Here is a 16,102-nt window from a genome sequence, read left to right on the forward strand (position 1 = left end):
TTGGTTTCAGCACAGGTCATGATGTTGCAGTTTCCTGGGTTCCAGCCCCATGTTGGGCTCTGCGCTGGCAGCATGGAACCTGCTTGGGATTCTCTGTCTCCCTCTCTCTCTGCCCCTCCTCCACTTGTGCTATCTCTGTCTCTCTCAATAAACAAACAAAATTTTAAAAAATATATACACATATGCTATTATATTACAAATAAATATATTACACACATTTCAGTTTTGTTAAACATTTATGCATTTGAGATCTACATAATTTGCTTTAAAAAATGTAAATATGTAACTGTTTTCTCCATAAAATTTTTGTGTTTATTTTAGATAATTTCCAAGATATGCTATAGATTTTATTGTTATTTGAGATGGTTTTCTATTTTTTCCTTATTTTTTATTTTATTACTGATAGAAAGGAATGCTATTGATTTTTATGTGTAAACCTATATATTAAAAATAACATAGGATCCTCCCTGCTAATCTTTTTTTCTCTTATTTCACTTTGCTTGCTTTATTGTTTAATCCGGGATCTCCAGCTTCTCATTAAACACGGGTGATGACAGGTAAGAAGGCAACCTTATCTTCTTTTAGTAGTTAAAAGGAATTCATCAACATGTCTACATCTAAAATGATCCTTGTAGTAGTGTTTTTATATTCCAACTTTACCAAGTTAAGAAGTCCCATTGTATTCTGACTTTTCTGGATTCATTTCTTTAATGATGAAGCAGAGTTGTATGCTCATAAGCTCATCTCCCACTTGAATTTTTTGCAATTGAATCTCTACCCCTTCCTCTAAATAACAGGGGGTAAACTTATTGTGTTTTATTTTTTACTTTTCCAGCTGGCTCTACTGCCTTTTCCTCTGTATTATCCAATGACCAGCAATGATCTGACTAGGACTGTGTATAAGAGACGAAGAGTAACAATCTTAACACTTCGCTTTTCCCTCCTATTCCCATTCCATGGTTCTTGGCCTTTTTCACCTCCAAGCCAATGTCTCTCCATACCAATCTCTGCAGATCCTCTTTCTTTCTCCCTGGCCAGTGCTCAAGTGAAGGAGTGACTTTGAAACAGCCATGAGTTTAGTCATGCACTGTGACTAGAAAATACAATCCATCCAGGAGGCTTATGAGGATTTAATTAAGCCTCCTTAATAGATTTTTAGGAGAGTGCTCTTTTTGCATTATTTTTGATATGTAAGGTTTTTTTCATTATGAACCATTTTAATTGTCCCTAAATCACATAAAACATTGATTACAGACTGAATTATTCATATACTTACTCTATCTATAAAGAAATAATTGAATATCTACATTATGTCAAATAATAGGCTAAATTTGAGGAAATAAATCAACAAAAACCAACAGGGACCTTGTTTTCATGAAGCTGTTATTCTAATGAAGCACGAAGAGGAAAATCAATCAATCACATTAATATAAAACCTGATATAAATATTCAGAAGTAAAGGAACATATATGTTACCATAGAACAAAGAGATTTTACTAGATATGCTACCATGGAAATCATTCTCTATGAAAATGATGATTAAGTATAAGCTTGATGGGTAAATAGAAATTAATTAGGCAACTGAGGTTGATTGATGGGGTGGGTAGAATAGCACATTCTAGCAGAAAAGAAAAAAATAGGGGCAAAATACCTGCTTGGAAGAAATTAGTGTATTTGAAGAATGGGAAGTTCATTGTGGCTGATATGAAATGAGGTGGCTAAACCAAGATGAAGCTGGCAGGGAAGGACTTTGCAAACTTTATTCAGAACTTTAAAATCAATGAGACAACATTAAATGGTTTCTAAAAACTGGGAAATAGGATTGGATTTGCATTTTAGAAGATTACTCTGCCTACTTGTAAGTAATGGCTTTGAAGTGACTTCCTGTTAACAGGAGAGCCAAGTAGGGAGATCATTATAGTGGTCCATGAAGAGATGATGACCTAGAAACCATAGTGACAATGGGGATGAATACAAGTAGGTGGATTTGATAGACGTAATATAGGGAACCTAGGCAGTGTATTGTTTGATTGTTTGCTTGACTCTTTTGCTGTTTTTGAGAGAGTGAAGGATTGAGGATGCCTTCTATTAACTGAATGTGTATTACCCCTCCCATCCACATTTATTTGTGAAGCGGTAATCTCCAATGTGATGGTATTTGGAGGTTGGACCTTTGGAAGGTAATTATGTCCTGAGGGTGGAGCCCTCAGGATTGGAATTGGTGCCCCTGTAAGAACAGACTAGAGAGAGACGATCTCTCTTCCTTCCATGTGAAGAGACAACAAGATGGCCATCTGCAAACAGAAGGACCAGGAAGTGGGCTTTCATCATATACTTATTCTGCCAGCATCTTGATCTTGAACTTCCCAGCTTCTGGAACTGTGAGAAAAAAATGTTTGTTGTTTCAGCCACCCAGTCTATGGTATTCTCTTATAAATTGAGAGTGGTCTCATTCACTGAGCTGAGACACATTTGAAAAGAATCTTGTTTTAAACTACAAGACATTTGGATATTAGCAAATACTTGTTGGACATGTTGAGCTTGAGATCACTGTGAGATATCCAGTGGGGCTAATAAGTAGGATTATTAGCAGAGAAAGAATATTTGAAGCTAAGGATTCAACGCAATCTTATAGGAAACAAATGTACACTAAGAAGTGAAGACGGCCACTGTACTTAAATTTCAGAGAAAGGAAAAAAATGAAAAAGCAGGAAATGCACACTTCTAGAGTATGGACTACAGCAGGGTTTCGAAAAGACATGGTAGCAGTTGTCCACAGGGTTGGAAAGGTGTGTCAGCCCTCAAGAATCTAGATTATTCCTATTAAGAAAATATTTACCAGATCATAATTATTTAATCACGCATTTTTCACTGAGTCTCCATATGTATTAGAGCTTCCCATGTGATTAGCCTGGCCATGGCCCATCAGTTATACAACCCCTTTAGGTGAGGAATCTGCAAAAGCAGTTGAAAAAAATATACAGCAAATGTTTGAAAACATATGCCAATTCTTCAATATGAATTCTCCTCGATTTTAGAAAACTTAAGAGTCATTCTCATAAATTGATGTCCCATCAATATCACATTTCTTAACTCCACATAAATGTCTGTCCTATCAAAATCACATTCCTTACTATTTTCATCAGGTGGAAAGATAAATTTTTACAGTTTATCTAATTATATTCATAATCACTTCAAGTCATTCGGAAAACTTTTTTTTGGTTCTGCAAGTTTTGGGAGACGCATATTGCACCCTTGAGACTATCATTCTGACCAACTTAACTGATAACACAGAAAGCTGCCTACTTGGATTAAGGTACAGAGCAAGACAGGGCTCTGCAGGTATGTATGTAAGTTGCTGTATCAATGGTGGAGAAAGATCCAGAGTAGAGTTTACGGATGCCCAAATGTAGAATCACAATGCAGACTCACAGCACACTAAACTAGGGTATACTATTCTTAGTAGAAGATTCACATCAATTGACAAATAGTTCCTCACTGGCCCCGGGAAGAAGGAAAGTGCCTGACTGTGGGACTCGACAAGACCATGAGTTCACCTGTTAACGTTTCTTGTGTTGATTTTCCCAGGAAAAAGAAACCAACTACATCCTGAAAGAGCTTTTTCCAGAATGCATTATTTGGAGTAAGTGGATCAAGTGAATATTGTGGCACCGCCCCCAGACCCTTATTTAAGGACTGGTTACCCATTGTTCCAGTTACTGTGGATTGTGACTGAGAGTTCTCAGCTGGATCTCTCTTTAGGGATTGCGATCAGCCTAAGAGTACCACCTTGCTTAAGGTCATGTCACCTCTTCTGAGGCTACTCTAATAACATCACTACTAGATATAGAAAGTATAAAAAGTCTGGTATGCTTGCCTGAATATGGGACAGCTATGAAGATATTTTAGCTCCAGAGGACCCTGAGGTATCAGCTGTATTTTTTTTTTTTTGTGATTGAATAGCAGTTCACTCCACCTGGTTCTACTTTCCTTACTCCTTCACAGGTATTAACCCCAAGGATCATCTTTACTAAACTTTCTACACCTGAAGCTCTATCTCAGCTTTAGCTTACTGGGAATGTAACCTAAGATAGGGTATAATTTGAGAATGACTCTTAAGTTGTTCTCTAAAATCTAGGATAATTCTGGGAATGCAAGCTGGTCCAGCCACTCTGGAAACCAGTATGGAGGTTCCTCAAAAAAAAGAAAAATAGAACTACCCTACGACCCAGCAATTGCAGTACTAGGCATTTACCCAAGGGGATACAGGTGTGCTGTTTTGAAGGGACGCATGCACCCCCATGTTTATAGCAGCACTAGTAACAGTAGCCAAAGTATGGAAAGAGCCCAAATGTCCATCAACAGATGAATGGATAAAGAAGATGTGGTATACAGACACACACACACACACACACAGACACAGACACACGCAGACACACACAGACACACACAGACACACACACACACACACACAGTGGAGTATTACAAGGCAATCAAAAAGAATGGAATCTTGCCATTTGCAACTACGTGGATGGAACTGGAGGGTATTATGCTAAGTGAAATTAGAGAAACACAAAAATCATATGACTTCACTCATATGAGGACTTTACGAGACAAAACAGACGAACATAAGGGAAGGGAAACAAAAATAATATAAAAACAGGGAGGGGGACAAAACAGAAGAGACTCATAAATATGGAGAACAAACAGGGTTACTGGAGGGGTTGGGGGAGGGGGGAGGGGCTAAATGGGGAAGAGGCACTAAGTAATCTACTCCTGAAATCATTGTTTCACTCTACACTAATTTGGATGTAAATATAAAAAAATAATAAAACAAGTTAAAAAAAAAAGAAAAAAGAAAATCTAGGAGAATTCATATTGAAGAATTGGCGTATGTTTTCAAACATTTGCTGTATATTTTTTTCAACTGCTTTTGCAGATTCCTCACCTAAAGGGGTTGTACGACTGTGGTGGGCCACGGCCAGGCTAATCACATGGAGACTCAGTAAAAAATGTATGATTAAATAATTATGATCTGGTAAATATTTACTTAATGGGAATAATCTAGATTCTTGTGGGCTGACACACGCTTCCAACCCTGTGGACAACTGCTACCATGTCTTTTCGAAACCCTGCTGCAGTCCATACTCTAGAAATGTGCATTTCCTTCTTTTCCCCCCGATATTTCCAAATCATTTCTTTGTATAGTTCAATCTTTCTTCCAGCCTAAACCCTTCATTAAAATAGCTCTTGCTAAGGACACTAAAGTTCATTTTCAGTTCTCATCTTTACTACTCAGAGGCATTCCATGGTATTAACCTTTTCCTATTTCTTGAAGCAATGTTCCTTTATTTTTTGTGATACCAGATACTCATTTTACTTCTTACTTTACCGCTTAATCTTGGGTGCTGTTTTTCCTTTCTCTGGAATTTAAGTACAGTGGCCGTCTTCACTTCTTAGTGACAGGTCATGATCTCACTGTTGGTGGGTTTGAGCCCTGCCCCGGGCTCTGCACTGGCAGTGGAGACCGTGCTTGGGATTTTCTCTCTCTCTCCGTCTCTGTCCCTTCCCCGCTCGTGTGCATTCTCTTTCGCTCTCAAAATAAATAAACTTTATTAAATACAAGTGGCCTATGTAGGTCCTGTTCGTGACATATCTCTTCCAACTCAAGGCAACCACCCTCCTCAATAAATCCACATACTTGGCTGCCTGATCCAGGATTCATCCCAGAACAAATATTATAACCTTAAAATACAGAACAAAATGGGTAAGAAGAAAAATGATCTTAAATTCTTTTTGAGGCACTTTATTCATTAATTTCCCCTATTCTCATTTTGTGAAAAGTAAGTAAGGCAGTATGTCCTTCTTAGAAAAATTAACATCAGATCCTTAATGAACTGCATGAGTATATGTTTAAGCTGAACCCGTAACATTTTGTGCATAAATGGGTTTATATTTGAAACGAGGGGAAAATGGCATATCAGAAGCACTGAGCTAAGATAATATAAGCATAGAACTGAGCCAAAATACCTATAGTGTAAACGTTTTCTATTATTTGTTCCCTTACATATTCCACCTAGAAGATAAAAAATTTGGACTTTGTGACCTTGATTTTTTTCACAGTTGGTTTCTATAATTATTAAATGGTAGAACAAACAGTAGAAATGATAGAATTAGTGAATATATTGCATAGTTTCATATGGGATTTCTTGTTTACTGCATAAAGTCCAATAGCTTTCTATTGATCAGAAAAAAGTCTGAAGGCTGTGTAGAAGCAGGTTCATTGAAAATAAAGCCATAGTTGTATTTCACTCATAAGATGCATACACATGTAACTCTAAAAAAACCAAAGCAGAGATGATTTTGAAACCATCAAAAATACGATTTCAATTTCAATCCTCACAGAGATGTGGAACTGTTAACTCCAAATTTTGAGACTCAGGACTTCTAAAAATGGAAAAATTCTAGAGCACAATTTTTGATAAAATTCTATGCCGATTTTTTTTTATCACCTGGAAGTCATTAGGAAGTTTAAGAAAGATGGCAGAAGTCACCTTCTTCCACCCTTTTAAGTGATTTAAGTGGAAACAGGTGTTTGCACCTTATCACATGTAAATGACCCTTTGCAAACACCTGCCAACTAAAATCTTCAGTGATCCTTGAGCTTCGGTTTGCTATCAAAGCTTATCAAAAAAAGTTAGTTTATATTTAGTGTTTTCCAGTTCATCTAACTCTGTACAGATTTTTATCAGGTATATATGAGAAAAATAGCTAACCATCAGTTAATGCATGAAGTAGACTCTGGGGTCATTGAACATGTCTAGAAAAAAAAACCTTTTGTCTTCAGCAGCCAAAAACAGAAGTTGTTGAACATGTGAATAAATCATTGGTAAAGTGCATTTGATTACAAATACTGAAGTGATTAATAGGCCACATATTTAAGTTTGTACACATCTACTCAGTACTGAAAAGAAATTAATCAAGAAATAGTCACTGAACCACTATAGGTAGATTGTGGAACTCAAAGTCAAAATGTGTTACGAATAGGAAAAAATAAACGTGTAATGTCAAAGAAATTCATAGGAAACTTTTATCTTTGATCCAATGTTTCTTCTTCCCATGAATCTCTCAATCATGGAAATTTACATATGAATAAAGGTATTGATAGAGTTATAGGTATAAATATAGAGATAAGTGTACCTAGAGATACTATCTAAATATATCATTTTTCTACAGTCTGCTTCACCATGCCCCATAAATATTTCAATCTTTTCAGTCACCCTTGGTTATAATAATGGTTTTTTAGCCCAGTAAGAGGATATAAAGGTCATTTTTTAGCTATATGATTAATCAAAATCATTGTGCCATGAAAATAGAGAAGTTATCACATTTCAAATTTTAAACTCCACATGCCCAATCCCAGTTCATTGGTAATTTTATTTTTGATTTATTAATTTTGTTAATTGTATTTTTTCTATTATTTTTTTAAGTAGGCTTCATTCTCAGTGCAGAGCCCATCTCAGGGCTTGAAATCACAACCCTGGGATCAAGACTTGAGCTGAGATCAAGAGTCCAATGCTTAACCGACTGAGCCACCCAGATGTCCCAATTTTTTTTTATTTTAATATTGGATCTTTATATGATAGTGCTGATGTATTTCAATATACCTAAGGGCCCCTTCTAGTCAATAGCTTCTCTCTACATAGACAACTACTATTCAAATTTCTGTCCCCAATATAAAATATTTGCCTATTGTTGAACTTTATATATGTGGAGAAACATAATATGTACTCTTTTTTGTCTGCCTTCTTTCACAATTTATAATGCTTTTGAGATTCGCCATGTTTTTGCATATATCAGTGAATCATTTTTGTTATTGTAGAATAGTATTCCATTGTATAAGTATGCCACAGTTTGTCCGTCCAATTCTGCAATGGATGGACGTATGGGTTATTTCCAGCTTAGGTTCTTATGAATAAGGCTAATATTTTGTATCATTCTTTTTGTGGACATAAGCTTGGTGACTCAGAGTGGAATTGTTGTGTCATAAGGTTAGCGTAAGATTAAACGCATTAGAATTAAACAATAGTATCCAAAAGAAGTTCCATTATTTTAAATATGAACCATCAACTTTTGAGATCCATGCTTGCAACCGTATCCTTCCTAGCAATGGGTATGGTCAGTGTGGGTGTGTGCCTGTGTGTGTGTGTGTGTGTGTGTGTGTGTGTATGCGTGTGTGTGTTTAATTTTAGGAATTCTAGTGAAAGTAGGGTGGTATCTCATTGTGGTTTTAATGTATATTTTCCTGATGACAAATGATGTTGACCATGTATTTATTTATGTATTTGGCATTCTGGCATCTTTTTCTATATAAAGTACCAGTTGAAGACTTCTGTGCATTTTTAAATTAGGTTGTTTGAGTATTATAATTTGTAAGGCAACTTTATATAATTTGCACAAGAGTCCTTTGTCAAATAGATGTGATACGTATGCCACAGATATTTTCTTGCCTTCTGTTGCTTTCATTTTCACCTTCTTAATGGTGCCTTTTGTTGATGTTTTTTTTCAATTTTTATAGGAGATCTAATTGATCATTTTAGAGTTTTCTCCCCCCTTTTATGGTTAGTACCTGTATTAGTTTGCTAGGGCTGCCATAACAAAGCACCACAAATTGGATGATTTAAATAAGAAAAATTTGTTGTCTTGGAGTTCTGGAAGCTAGAAGTTTGTGATCAAGGTATCAAGAAGGTTGATTTCTTCTGAGGCCTTTCTCCTGGCCTTGTGGGGAGCTGTCTTCTCCCTGTGTGTTTACATCATCCTTCTGAGTAAGTCTATTTTGAAATGACCCCTTCTTATAGGGACATCAATAATTTTGGATTAGGTCCCGCTTTAATGACCTCATCTTAATTTAACCAATTACATCTGCAAAACTTTACTTCCAAATAAGGTCATAGTCTGAGGTCCTGGGAATTAGGACTTCAACAGGAGAATTTGGGAAGGGGGACACAATGCAATCCCTAACAGCACCTTTTGTGGCATAACACTCTTTGCTAACCACGATGTGAAAAAGTATTCTCCCGTGCTTTCTTCTAAAAGTTCCGAAATTGTAGCTCTCGTGTTTAGGTCAAAGATTTATCTCTTGCAATTTTTTCCTTGGTGCCAGTTTGAAATCAAACTTCATTCTTTTCATAAAATATCCAGCGTTACACCACCATTTTGTTGAAAATAACTCACTTTCCTCATTGATTTCTTTTGGTGCTATTGTCAAAAATTAAAATTGGCCATATATTTATAAGGCCATGTCTGGATTCTCTGGTCTATTCCTTTGAGCTGTTTTTCTATTTTGATGCCGATAACCACCTTCTCTTAATTATCACAGCTTTATACACAGTAGCTTTATAGTAAATCTTGAAACCCTCCCAGTGCCATGTCTTGCAAATTCCAGCTGCCTTGGCAATTCTGCACTCCATTCTCTGTTTTCTTCATCTAGTGAGATTGGCTTTTGTTCTTGTACTTTATTTCTCTGCATCATAGTTTAGAAAATGCTCCCAGGCAAAAAGCTGCAGTAAATGTGGAGCTTCATTTCACTTCAGACTAGCAGTCCTTCATGATCTGCTGCATAATAACTGTTTCTCCATAAGTTTTTCCAGTTGCATAATTGTTTACTACGGGAGGGAAGTCTAAAATCAGCTACTCCACTACGTCAGGATCATGTCAGTTAGCCTTCAGTTACTTTGACCACCAAGTATTCTGTTCCAGCAACTTAAGGAAATAGATTGTGTTTGTTAACAGATAATAGGTTTTGTTTGCTAACCCTGCATCCTTACTTCCTACCTGGAATAAGAACCCGAGTGATATCTCTTATCTTTTGGCATTTATAGGACAAAAACATGAGTGTGGTTATTAACCAGATGGGTGTGATAATACAAACTCTCAATGGGAAAAGTCAGCCCAGGCAGAAGCACACCCATAATGATCATACTGTAGACCTCAGCTAACAGAGAGGCCGTATAGAGAGATGAGAATCTGAAGAAGCTTGCAAGAGCTGTTTTTTGAATTATGTTTTCCCCATGAGTGATAATGCAAGGAAAGGGCAAGTCTTTGCAGATGTATAAACCCAGTAAAACCTGGTTCAAGCCCTGATTATTCTATAATATAACCACTCCCACTATCAATCTTCTCATGGGTTAACATGATAACATTGCAACGCTTTTTAAAATGTTGTTTCAAGGATTAAAACAGCTAAGGCTTATAACATGTTTACCCAATATCTGGCTCTCACTCTTTACTTAGTAAATGATGGTTGTTATTATTTTAACTGATGGTGAATGCAACTATCTTCGGCTGGATGCTAGAAGCCCTCAAATGCCATCACTTCCTGGCAAATATTCACAAGTGACCTGACCATGTAATGATGTGCACCAGCACATTAACAGATAACAAAACGAGGGGAGTAGAGGCTTGGGGGAAGTGAAGGAGAAAGGACAAAATTCACATGGGTCCCAAACAAACGCTAGTGTATTTTGAGAAAATAATTCACCTGAAATTGACTCTTCTAGCATAACCTAAATTCCTTCGTTTCCTGTATGGCTCTAATCCAGTATATGTGGATATTGAATGAAAACAACAAGGGACATTTAACATACTGAGTGTGTGTAGTATCTGCATAAATATGCATAGAGTCAATAAATGACTAATTTTACATTCTAGTTAGTTTAATATTTATCAACTGTCCCACCTCAAATTACTATAATTTAATCTTTGAATACAGTATATATTAAGAATCACAATTTTATTTAGTGGTTATGAAAATTCTCTATTTCATACACTGTTGGAAAACTTCTACACAAAAAATAATAAATATATACCACATTGGAATTTTTGGTAAGATTTCAAGAAGCAGCCAATGAGAGGGGCACCTGGATGGCTCAGTCAGTTAAGCATCCAACTGTTGGTTTCAGTTCAGGTCGTGATCCCACATCTTGCTATGCATTGGGCATGAAGTCTGCTTAAGATTAAGATTCTCTTTCTCCCTCTCCCACTGACTCTCTCTCTCTCTCTTTCTCTCTCTCTCTCAAAAAAATCAGCAGACGAGAGACATTTTCTAATCACTTGCCATTCCTTGTTAATAATATTAATTTAACAAAGATTTACTAAACATTTACATTTTTCTAGGCACTTTTACATACACATACACAAATATAAGATACAATCCCATGTCCTGAAGACCTCATACTTTGCAAAAACTCACCTGTAAAACCATTGTGAGATATATTGCTAGTGTAAAAAGTAAAAGTTAAAATAACTGTGAGGGTATCTATTTTCTTTTCCAGAAAAGTTGGCAAAGGCTCACAGGGAAAGTGGCATTCCTGCTGTGTTTTAACATGTCAATTATATTCTCTTAGGAGGTCAAGTAGGAGGTAGAATCTTCTAGGTCAAGGTAAAACCACAAGCAAATACGTAGAATTATAAAAATATATGTCACATTTAGAAAATAGGTTACATTAAAGCGTAAGTCTTATGGAAGAGAATAACAGAATGTGGTACCAAAAAGATAAGTTGGGAACAGATTACGAAAGGTTTTAATGCCATTCTAAAAAGTTAGATTTTATACTTACATAGTTCAAGAGCAGGTAAATTGATTAGTTCTTTTAAAAATATGAAATGTGAAGTAATCTGTAGGTAATATATAACATAAAATACAACATATAATATTACTTCATATATTGCATATAATATTAATAAATTTATTATTATATAATATTTTATATATTTAACGTTCTATAAATAATTGCTGATACTAAAAAAATGTTTTAAATTACTAGCATCTGAGCAAAATGTATTCATTTACTGCTTGGAGGAAACCGTAAAATAATGACTTTATGCCATTAAAATTATACATGCATATGTTTCTTAAATCTGAGCTCGGGTATTTTTCTAATTTTTACTGATCAGAAATCATTTCAATATGTTCTTCCATATTACCTCGAATTTTGTTGCAGCATGTTAAAGGTAAATAGTCAATATTCATTGTCTTTATTTCTCCATATTCTATGAACCATCTACTTATGTTTGGGAAATTATCCATCTTCTAAATTTTGAGCCTGCCACCCATTAATAAAGCTACATTTCCTGAGAGCTTGGATAAAGACATGACCTAGATACCTGCCTAAAATGTTGCTTCTGGAGTCAGTAACCCCCCCCCAAAAAAAAAATTCAGGAAAGCAGGAATAGAGAGTTTTTGTTACTGCTGCTGTTTCTTTTATCGGAAGAAGTATATTCTCTAGAGGAACAGTTGCAAAAGTGCACCATCAGTGGTGTCCTTACTGGGCTGGTTCATGTGCTGTGACTTTTAATTCTGGGTCTGACTTGACAGCTTCTCTTTTTCTCTTCTCTGAGCCTGGTTCTTCCAAGTGCCGAGGCTTTCAGAAGTTCCATGAGCCACCCCAAATCTTCTCTTAACATTTACTTCCAACACATACCCTGCATAGACACATCTTTTTTTTTCTTGCAAATCAGATGTCAAAGGCAAAGTATGTCAATTCTTTGAGAGCAGGTGTGGTGTCTGCTACCTTTGAAATCTTTAGCACAGAAATGACAGTAGTTGTGCAAGTGTTATTAAAAACATATATTTGACTCTTTTTCGTGGTGCCTCGGAGGTGGTAGGATGCTTCGGGCTGAAGCTGAACATATCTCTTTCCCAGCTACTGTATGCCAGAAACTCACTGAAGTGGACAGTGAATGCAAACTTCGTACTTTTTATGAGAAGCATGTGGCTGGAGACATTACTGCTGATGCTCTGGGTGAGGGATGGAAGGCTTTCGTTGTCCGGATCAGTGGTGGCAATGACAAACAAGGCATCTGCGTGAAGCAGGGTGTCTTGACCCACGGCCACGTCCTCCTGCTGCTGAGTAAGTGACATTCCTGCTACAAAGCAAGGTAGACTGGAGAAAGAAAGCAGACATCTGTTCTGAGTTGCATGGTGGATGCCAGTCTTGGTGTTCTCAAGTTGGTCATTGTGAAAATAGGGGAGAAGGATACTCCTGGACTCACTGACACTACCGTGCCTCATAACTCTGAAGAAAAAACAGACTAAGGAAAATAAGAAAGAGGCTGCAACTTGGCCAAGAGAATGGAAGAGGCCAAAGAAAAATGCCAGGAGCAGATTGCCAGACGACAGAGGCGATTCTCTCTGTGAGCTTCTACTTCTAAGTCTGAGTCCAGTTAAAAATGAAATTTTCTGAGAGTGACAAATAAATAAGTTCAGACATCAAATCTCAAAAAGCCCATATATCTGATAAATTAATGATGTTAAGCAGGAAAATGACACTTATGGTTTGAAAATCATAGATAACTTTTGCAGGCTGCCTTACTAGAAACTTGACGTGCTTTCAATAAAAGAACGTAGAAAGCACTTTTGGGTCCAAGGAGATATCTAAAAGCTTCCCGAATTAAACAGCGGCATCTTACAATGGAAGACCTTTTGATGAACTATTTAGTTTTGATTAGCCTTGTTCTACATAATTTGAGTATCACTGTGAGGCAGTGCCATATGGTATCAATAAATAAGTCTTCAGTGTGTTCACTTATCCTCCAAAATGTATATAAAAAGGTCAATTATCTCTAATTAAGTCCCTATTTTCTTTGGTAAGGATGTGTGTGTTTTCCCAATCAAGCACGCAGTGAGGTTACCGAGTGTTTCTACATGGCTGATTAAGGATATGTCAAAGATAGGACTCAGGAGAAAAGTTGAAATGCTTTGCTCTCTTAAACGACATCTATTGGGGGTGACTTGCACATTATTATCACTCTTTTATCTTTTCTATCTTCTGCCAAAATCTTCTCAAATTCCCATCACCTGAGTTGATAGCGTATAAGCATAATCCAGAACAGGGTCATACAGGGTCTGTTTCCCAAGGACTTGACATACGAGGGCTCAGCACAAATGCATAGGAGTTCATGGCATGAAGTAAGGAATAGCTGAGAAAGGGACACAGGTGCAGGCTGCTGGGAACTCAATCACACTGATGCTGGGGAGTGACTCGAGATCCAGTGCAGCACTGTCATTATCTGCCACACTCCCTTCCTAAGCACGTAGGGGAAAAGACTCACTTCACTTCAACACATGCGATAGAAAATAGTTACATTCAAGTCTCATAATAAATTAGCATAAGAAGCAAAAAATGAGCAGGAAAGTGTATACACAAACAAACGAAGAAATACCAGAAAAACGTGCTCCCACAACAAATGAAAGCTGTGAACTAACATTTTAAGAAAGGAGCTAAAATAATTTTTTTAAAAGGTATGAAAGCATTGCAAAAATCCTATTTAGATAAGAAACACAAATGGGCGAGAAGAAAAATTGGAAAGAGAGCTAAGAGAACACAGAGAAAGAAGTGGAAATAAAAATTCATGTAATAAACTTAAAATACTTAGGTAAAAAATAAAAATATGTAACAAAGGGTAAGCCAGAAAGAACATAAGAGTGGATAAACGTGACAAACAAAATAATGCCATAAAAAATGCAAATTGGAAAAAAGGAAAAAATCGACATTAACAAATGAAGAGAGACATAGAAGGGTTAAGGGAAATATATACAAATAACTTTTTGAAAGAATGAAGGGAGAGAGCATAACCAAGGAACTAAAATAAAACAAACAATAATACTACAATTCAAAAAAAAGACATTCTGAAATAAAGAAGACTTAAAGGTGTATATGTATATAAACAGTAGAACCTTTTTGTTGAAAGAAGGAAAGAATAGAATGGAAGGAACAAAAATAGTAGCTAGAAATTATTGAATATACCTTGCTTGCAGATTTGACTTTGGACATATGTAAAATACATTACAAAATTTAAGTAAAACAGAGGAGTCTCCCCAGTGTTGGGGGTAGGGACTGGAGTAGGTGGATGGTGGAGTAGGGAGATCCTATGCTCACTTCATCCCCTGAATACAACTATCTAGCACCCACATCAATGTAAATAACCAGGAAACTGGAAGAACAGGCCCTCCACAGCTAAATGCAGACAAGAGTCCACATCAAAGAGGGAAGTGGGGGACAAAGACATGGTCCAGAGCTAAAGAGATCCATGGGACTATACATAGGAGGGAAGGACACCACAGACAAGGAGACAGGAGAGAAATAGAGCCTCACACCAAGCACCCCAGACCCGGGGAACCCACACAGGGAAGAAAAATCCCCATGAGATTTGGCTTTGAAAACCAATGGGACCTAATTTCGCAAGTTCATACAATCAGTGGAACTTAACACTTAGAAGTTTAAAAAACAATGAGCTCAGGTCTGAAACAACTTGGAGGGTGATAGGAAACTGAGTTCCTGCTATTCGAGATATAGCACAACATCCCCACTTAGATACATCACAGAGAAGCACTTTGAAAAATGCCTGATGCATACCTGAAGGAGATTTATTTACTAATCTCAGAGCATGTACTAGAGGGGCAGGTATTTTTAGGAAACCTCTCCAGGAAAACAGAAGCTGATAGGCACAATTTCCACACTCTTTACCCCAGCCTAGACACATGGACACCCGCAGGCACTAGCTCAGCTCCAACAATCACTACCTAAATTGCTTACAGTGTACCCTGCCCTGTGTTCTCCTATGGTCATGTATCCTCCAATAAGCCATTGGCTGGAGCCTATCCAAAGTGGTACCACAAGACGGGAAGTGTGCAAGCATTCCTAATGGGCCAGCACCATTCCAAGTGATTCCTCTCCCAAGGAGAGAGGAAGATAACCACACACACTTGTTTCACTATGTCCCCAGCATGGGCTGGGGGCAGACATCTGGTCTGACTGCAGGCCCTGCCCACCAACAAAAGATTCTCAAGAGACACAACAGAGAAAGACCCAGTACTTTGTTGCTATTGCATCTCTGGCAAACACCTGGCCTGACAATTCAGGCCCAAGGCAGTCCCAGACAGACCCACTAACAACAAGAGACAAACTCTGTCAACAACAGGCAAAGAGAGTCCAGTTGCAGACTACTAGATCGAAGGGAAATGTGGCTTAGCCAAAACAGCAGGGTATAGGCAACACACACAGGAGACACTCCTGAAACACCAGGTTCTGGTGAACAGAGG

At 37.2% G+C, this 16,102-nt stretch overlaps 1 pseudogene; it reads left to right on the plus strand.

Moving 5' to 3' along the window:
- The first annotated feature begins 12,667 nt into the window (after positions 1-12,667).
- LOC125154102 (40S ribosomal protein S6-like) lies at positions 12,668-13,228 on the plus strand (annotated as a pseudogene).
- The last annotated feature ends 2,874 nt before the right edge of the window (positions 13,229-16,102 follow it).

The sequence above is a fragment of the Prionailurus viverrinus genome, chromosome A2 (assembly GCF_022837055.1).
Source record: "Prionailurus viverrinus isolate Anna chromosome A2, UM_Priviv_1.0, whole genome shotgun sequence".
NCBI lineage: Eukaryota > Metazoa > Chordata > Mammalia > Carnivora > Felidae > Prionailurus > Prionailurus viverrinus.